The sequence below is a fragment of the Mixophyes fleayi genome, chromosome 3, assembly GCF_038048845.1.
Source record: "Mixophyes fleayi isolate aMixFle1 chromosome 3, aMixFle1.hap1, whole genome shotgun sequence".
NCBI lineage: Eukaryota > Metazoa > Chordata > Amphibia > Anura > Limnodynastidae > Mixophyes > Mixophyes fleayi.
The window spans coordinates 2581151-2589264 of NC_134404.1; the positions used below are offsets into that span (position 1 = coordinate 2581151).

Sequence of the window (8114 nt, forward strand, 5' to 3'; positions counted from 1 at the left end):
GACCTCGCTCCTCTGGGTCAGAACAGCAGCGGGTCGGTATTATTATATCCCTCCTCCAAGGTGACCCCCAGTATTGGGCATTTAGTCTTCCTCCTGCAAGTCCTACTCTCCGTTGATGTGCTCTTTAACGCTTTGGGCCTACTGTATGATGATCCAGATCGGGTGGCTTCAGCCGAGGCTCACCTCAGGGCTCTGAAACAGGGCCGGCGCTCTGCTGAAAAATTCTGTGCCGAGTTCAGGCGTTGGTCCACTGACAGCGAGTGCAATGATCCTGCATTACGCAGTCAACTTTGCTTAGGTCTATTGGAACAGATCAAGGACGCATTGGTACAGTATCCTTTGCCAACGTCATTGGAAGATCTCATGCAACTCGCCATTAAAATCGATAGGCGGATCAGGGAGAGGAAGGCGGAGAGAGAGACACTGTCTGGTCTGCTGTCGGTACTTACTTCTGCACCATTGGATCCGGAATAACCTATGGAATTAGGAGCGTACCGCCTCTCAGCAGAGGAAATAGCCAGAAGGCGGACTCAAGGCTTGTGTCTCTACTGTGGCACCAAAAGACATTTTTCTCGTTCCTGCCCTGCCAAGTCGGGAAAAAATTTGGCCTAGGAGATAGAGAGGGGGTTCATCTAGGTCTTCAGATTATCTCCTCTAAAAATGCTTTGTTGATTCCCACGCACATCACTTATGGGGTCCATTCTGTTGACATTTCAGCCTTTATCGATAGTGGTGCCATTGGGAACTTTCTAGACATGGGATTCGCTAAATCTTCTGGAATCCCTCTCTGGAGTATCAAGACAGTTATTACTGTATGTGGTCTAGATGGGGAATCTCTTCCAGGTGGCAAGGTTCTGTATGAAACCCCACCATTACATCTAACAGTGGGAACCCTCCATTCTGAATCCTTGTCTTTCTACTTGATTAACAGTCCATCCATACCAGTGATATTTTGTCATCCCTGGCTGCGACTTGATTACCCTGTAATTGATTGGGCACAAGGGGAGATTACCCAGTGGAGGCCCCCTTGTTCGCAGACTTGTTTGAAGTTGCCTCTTCGGATGTTGCAGCCTGTTTCACCGTTGCTACCTCCGCAATAACAAACATTCTAGGATGTATTCTCTAAGAAAGCAGCTGACACCTTACCTCCTCATAGGGAAAACGATTGTGCCATCTAATAAATTCCGGGCGCTAGTTACCTAAAGGGAGACTATACTCACTCTCCAGTCCTGAAACCCAAGCCATGCAGGATTATGTCAAAGAGAACCTTCAGAAAGGATTCGTTAGGCCTTCAAAATCACCAGTGGGAGCTTCTTTCATGCCGGTTTAGCCCAGTATTTGAGTTCAACCCTTCACAGATTCCAAAATTCCGGAACACCTGCAAACCGCTTATTCGTTCCTGTTCACCTCCGAAAGGCTGTCCTCACTGAGGCCCATGACCATAAAACTGCCGGACACACCGGTATCTCTAAAACTACAGAAAACCTTTCACGTTCAATTTGGTGGTCAACCATGTCTTATGATGTTCAAGACTATGTTATTTCCTGTGAAGTTTGTGCCAAGAACAAAACTCCTAGAAACCATCCTTACGGTCAGCTTATGCCCTTGTCTGTTCCTTCTAGACCGTGGACACACCTGTCTATGGATTTCGTTGTGGAGCTTCCTGTCTCAGTGGGCTACAATACTATCTGGGTAGTGGTTGACCACTTCAGTAAAATAGCCCATTTCGTACCCTTAACCAGACTCCCTAGTGCACAGACCTTGGCGTCACTTTTTGTCCAGCACATTTTTCGACTCCATGGTTTACCAATAGATATTGTTTCTGACCGTGGTTACCAGTTTGTGTCTCAATTCTGGAAATCCTTTTGTTCTCTCCTTGGAACAAACATCAGCCTCTCCTCAGCATACCATACACAATCAAATGGACAAACTGAGAGAGTCAATCAGTCCCTGGAACAATTTTTACTTCTATATACCTCTGAGTTTCACAACAACTGGTCAGCATTATTACCCTGGGCAGAGTTTGCATACAACTATTCCTGAGTGTAATAGGGGGGACTGTGCTGCCACACTGAATGTATGCTGCAGCCTGCTGAAGAAGTGAGGGTGTGTGTCCCAAACCCCAAGGTAATAATGATAATCGATATACTCCCAGGCGCAATGTCCTAGCTATATGATGACAATGTATTTTTATGGTTTGGTGTCATACATTTATTTTGCAAATACACTCTAGTGCACTGAGTATAGTTAAATAAAAACAAACATGGTCATAGGGTCCCCTTATAACCGTAATACATTTGTACAATAGTAAGTTATACAATGCAAAATAAGAGTTGCAAATGCTGCAATATTTCTAGTACCTTGGTTTATACCTTAATTTGGCTAAGTAAGTCCACAGGTATACTTTTGGGTGTCAGCAAAGACAAGAATACAGTTTGTACTAAAACAGAATTGGTTCCTTTAAAGTTCACTTTTGGAAACCCTCATTGATTTCACCCAAGAGGGAAGTCAAGCCTCTTTATTAAAGGGTGTATATCATGTCCATTTTCCGAAATGTAGGTACCTTTTTCTTGCTGCTTTATGAAACGAACCTTGTGCGGGGTAATTCCCGGATGGGTCCGATCCGTTGGTTGTTTCGTCGCTGATCTTTCTGCTAGTAGCCATTGCCTCGATGACCATTCGGTGTATAAGGTCCTGTTCGGCAGGTAGCAGTTCCTTACAGGATTGCGCCTGGTGTAGTATAAGATATCGCGCATCTGCGCGCGCCCTTGTACGCGTTCTTAAGTAATTGGTAGAAGATGATGGTTCTGTTCAAATGTAATATTGGAATATGTTCCAAGTTGATGACCCTACGCGTTTCGCCCTCTGGGCTTCCTCAGGGAACAGTTTGTAAGAGTTTTACAAACTGTTCCCTGAGGAAGCCCAGAGGGAGACTTACTTTAAATACACTTGTCCCATGGGGTCATCATATAGCTAGGACATATCCACAGTCACCTCTGTGCGTTTCATCTCAAAGGACTTCGTCAGGAGGTGTGGATCTCTCTACAAGGGTTTGCCTATTTAAAGGATATTGCTAATTCCTTCACAGGTGGAACAACCTCCACTCATTAACAAGGACATGAATGCACACATTGATATAATATTAAACATTGACATATCATTAATTATTACCAATGATAAACATATATTAAACTTCATATCGACCTTCTTCCTAAAGGTTATAAAAGAAATCAGAATAATAAATATCATAAAAATGGTGTAACCTCACAACCTTCATTTAGACCCCATGGGACAAGTGTATTTAAAGAAAGTCTCCCTTTGAGCAAGTTTTAACAATCAGTCTCCTCCTCTTATATTCATTTCTACAAGTTCAATCGCTTTAAAACGAAAGGATTCCGGATTAGCATTATGACAAGAGGAGAAATGTCTCGGAACACTGTGATTTTCTATTCTGGGCAAGATCTTTTGTAGATGGTCAAACACACGTATTTTGACGGGTCTCTTGGTCTTCCCACATACTTTTTCCCACACCCACATTCTAGGAAATACAACACATGGGTAGTATTGCAATTAATAAATGACTTGATAGTTCTCTCTCTTTTATTAGACGAATCGGAAAAGCCTTTATGATTTGTATTTATATAATTAACATTAATTTACAGTTATTTACAGACTATTTTCTAAAGAAGACCTCATAACTTTTGATATTTTCACCAATATTAGTCAAAAACTGCAACGAGCTGGCTGGATAAACATAGCGACAGAGCAGTGGCACATAGACATTACAGTTTAATAAAAGATACGATCCCTATGTAACATAGAGACAGAACAATGACTGACAGGATGGTCATTTTAGAAAAGAAAATAGAGCAAATGATGGGTGAAAAACCACCAATTTATTTGAAATTCTCAACAGTAGACAACATGTTTGACACAATTTAGAGAAGCTCTAATAAAAAGTCTATTAAGTTGTTCTAGGCTGAATGAGATTCTTTTGATTTCTAAGAGTTGACACATGAATGTAAGATTTATTGTGAAGTTTACCTTTATTTTTACAATAAACATAACATAAAAGTGAAAGTAAATCAAATACTTAGCTTCAAATATGTTCAACAGTCAATTTCCAGGACCCCACTTTCACACGAAAGCTGGAAAAACAATAGGCACCTTTCAGCATCAAGGTCCAGTCATAAGGCAAGGGTCTCCTTGACTGTATTGAAGTTTTATTTAACATTATTATTTTTTTAACATTCCATGTTCAGAAAACAAAGGGTCTTAGAATCATCTTACATGTAAGGGTATAAACATATTTTCAGACTCGCTATTGGTACATTTCTGATAAGAAAGAATATATTCTCATTCATGTGCAGAAGCATCTGAGACACCGCCCAGACATAATATGTGGAGATGTCTCCGTCCAGTCTTTGATCAGATAAACATTTTACAATACACACAGAAAAGTATGAATGCAACAAAAATGAAGCTCAGTGGCCATTTTGAGGCTTATCACATAGGTGGAGAGCAACATCAATAGAAATTTTAGACAAGATGATAGACCAAGGCCATAGTGTAAATTAGTACAAGATGGAACTGTATTTGGGCCCGCCCACCCATATGTTATAAAGGACATAGATAGCTTAACAAACCAAGCACTTCAGTGACAGGAACTGTCACATTTGTGGCTGAAGTGCTTGATTTGTTTTGTTCCCACAAAAGAGAACATTTTGGTTGTTGCTTGTTGAACTGTAGAATAGTTTCAATGTAGTTTGAATCCGCTCCAGTCCTAAATGTTACACAGTATTAAGCCAAACTCCCATAACTTATAATGATATACTTCTATTTCCCACTTATCCAATAGGTGGGGCACCTCAGAATTCAGTAGTTGTATCAAGTTAAAGCATAAAGAGAAGAGGTATTCTTTTTGGCGCTAGAGGGCACTCTAGGGCTAAAAAAGGTTATAGTACAATAAGTTTATTGGTAGGGTCAAAATGAATCATCCCCTTTGTAGCAAAGGTGATATATAAAAAACAAAATTGTGACAAGTGAAATATGTGCATTAACTTTTAAAACCAAATTATATTAATTAACCATTTATGACTTTTTTTTATATATATATTTATTTGTTGTTATAATTAATTACATCAAAATAAAAGCCTTGTATCTTTATTCTCAAAGTGGATATCTGATTTAGAACACAAAGTTTAGTACACTCATTAAAGGGTATATATCTGAGGGGAAATCTGGGACGGTATGGACAGCCTATGTCACCCTGTCTGTTGTGTTGCTGGGGACTGGCTGGGCTTGTCTTGCCACCGTCCCCTTTTCTTTATCCCAAATGTACCCTCTAACCGCAATTTTGCTATTGCCACCACTATGCTCCTTAGCAGCACCTAGAACCACGTCTTTCTGGGTAACTGTCACTGCTAGTGTATCCCCTTGCTGGTACACCTAGGCTGGTACCCCTGACCATTTTCCTTCAGAACAGGGTTGCTGTGGATATTTCCCCTGGCCTATCACACTGGAAGATGCACCAAGTAGGTTTATGTTAGACAGCTTTTGTGACACATTGGGGAGGTACAGCAGTGGCAGTAGTAGCACATTAGATGGACAGCAGCAGCATCAGTAGACATTTTAGACAAGATGATAGACCAAGGTCATAATGTAAAATAGTGCAAAATGGAATTGTTCTAGTCCCTCCCACTTACCAGTATGTCAAAAAGGCATGAACAGTGTAATAAACCAAGTACTTCAGCTACAAGTAATGCCACATTTGTGGCTGAAGTGCTTGATTTGTTTGGGACACCACAAAAGAGAACATGTTTAACTGTAGAGAATTTTCTCATAGACATTAGGCTAACAGTGGTCATCTTCATCTATGCTGACAATGTCATCACCCTTATCATCATCCTCACCAGTGATGTCAATACCATAATCACACAATATTAGTTCACCGTTAGTGGATTCCAGCGTTACATATTCAATTTGCAATTTGCTGCAACAACGCTATTCCTCAAACAATTTGAAGTTCATTTTGAGTAACAAAAGCTTTTCAATGCTGAGAACACACTGGAGGGTGGGCAGCTTAAGTACACCATAACTAGTTTTGTACAAGTGACTTCAAACTGCCTTTTTTCCTTCCAGAATTCAAAGGGACTGTCTGGGATTCAAATTTGTAAAGTAATCCTCCACCATTCTACTAATACACGGTTTATCAAATTGAGACTTGGTAGAGGTTTGAATTTATTTGGGCGTTTCTTTAAAGCCTGACCAGATGCCATAATAATCTTTCAAATTGGTGCACTGTGTTGACTCATTATCAGTGTATCTCTTAGAAAAGGTAATTCTATTTCTGGTAGTAGCATTTTAAAGAGAAGCTGAAGCAGGGGACGTGTTATGTGCAACTTAAGCCAACAGCTTGCTCACGCAAAGCTTTATGAATCTGTGAAGATTTGTGTCAGTTGAAAAGAAAGATATTAAATATGATTTAAACCAAGGATCAAGCTTGGTTGCCAAAATGTAGTGATCCAATTTCAAGATACTGCAAACCCTTGGGCCCTGGTGAAGTGAATAAAGGACTTGAACTATGAGGTCAAAATATTTAGCAGAGTCACTTACTTTAATCTCCTCCTTCAGCTATTTTTCCAATAGTTTGATTAGGGGTATGACTTGACTCAGGCTGGCAGTGTCTGAACTCATTTAGTTTGTTACAGTTTCAAATGGTTTCAGTAGCTTGCAAAAAACTGTAGGGATTGTCCAGTGTGATGGAGAAAGGCAACATGTCCCCCTCTCCCTATCTCATGGTTTGGTGTTTATGTCTTGATGGCTTGTTGCTGTTCCCTTAGTCGCTAAAGCATATAAAGTGTGGGATTCCACCTTGTTGCTACCTCTTGCTTCAGCTGGTGGCAGATGAATTTTTTTTTTCAGCTGCTGCAGTGTTCTACATTCTATCGCTGAATGCTGAAAATACTCTGAAACCTTATGGGCCACATACAGCATCTCCTGCACTGACCTCTCATGTTTTAAAGAAGTACTGAACCACCAAGTCTATTGTGTGTGCATACCATAGTACGTGCCGAAATGTACCCAGTCATGTGCACACTGAGCATCACCCCATTACCAGCAAAGAGGAGAGTCTTAGTGGGCTGAGCTATTTTGCCCAGACATTGCTATGAAATATTGACATGTATATGTTTCTTAGTGAAGCCAACGATGCAAAGAGTAACTTGTGAAATGATCTAATGTCTTCGGAGGTGAGATACCACATAATGCAGGAATGTGATTTTACAGGTACAGTGAAAACTATATCTGTGAAGATGTGAAGTTGTCCTACCTTACACCTAAGGTGACATTACATGAGCTATTCTTGTACTAAGCTATGTTACCTGCAGCTAGAGCCTGGCAGAGCCGTGCACATAATGGACCTAAAGGCTGATAGAACCCAACCTAATCCAATATACAGTTCAGCTGAATTGCTAAATACTTCATAGAGTTTGGGGATTAGAAATTCTTAAATGTGGGTGAAACTTATTGCATATAAAGTACATAGTCATCATTATTAAATGATTTATTATGCTAAAACTGCATTCCTGTTTAAGTCCTAAATAATTTGCACATTTTAGAATGAATGATAATTGTATTTGATGGAGGACAATTTATATGTTCCCTAATTTTAGATTCATGTTGAGTTTATTTTCCAGGTTGACCCAGCACATCATGAATTCCCATGATCCTATAAAGTGTAATATAAGGCTTCATATAAAGGTTGTTCTCATACATGACAGTAACAGCCGCACAAGTGTTTTCTTACAGATCCTCTTTCCTCTTATTTCATTTCTTATCTATTTCTGATATATATCTTCCAATCGGGAGGCGCTATCACGTGGACTAAAACGTACTAGTTTTAAGAATTTCAATAGAAAGAACAGAGAGCCGTCTACAGTGACGCCCTATGAGGGTAATGAGTTAAATATGTAATTGCAAATCACCAGCAGAATAAATTGTGTGTGATAAAAGCGATGATGTGCGTGTTGTGGTTTTTCTTTTATAAATTACTTTTTTATTTATCAGCAATTCCCATCTTGTCCTAGTGTGTGTGATGCTAGTTACTAGGTATT

The 8114-nt window shown here is 40.0% G+C and overlaps 1 long non-coding RNA gene across 1 annotated transcript in view; it reads left to right on the forward strand.

The window, feature by feature from the left end:
- The window catches only part of LOC142143301 (uncharacterized), a 195074-nt gene extending 187320 nt beyond the window's left edge, over positions 1–7754 (forward strand). Inside the window, exon 4 of the long non-coding RNA XR_012689498.1 lies at positions 7698–7754. This is a non-coding gene — a long non-coding RNA (uncharacterized LOC142143301). The remainder of the gene's footprint in view (positions 1–7697) is intronic.
- The last annotated feature ends 360 nt before the right edge of the window (positions 7755–8114 follow it).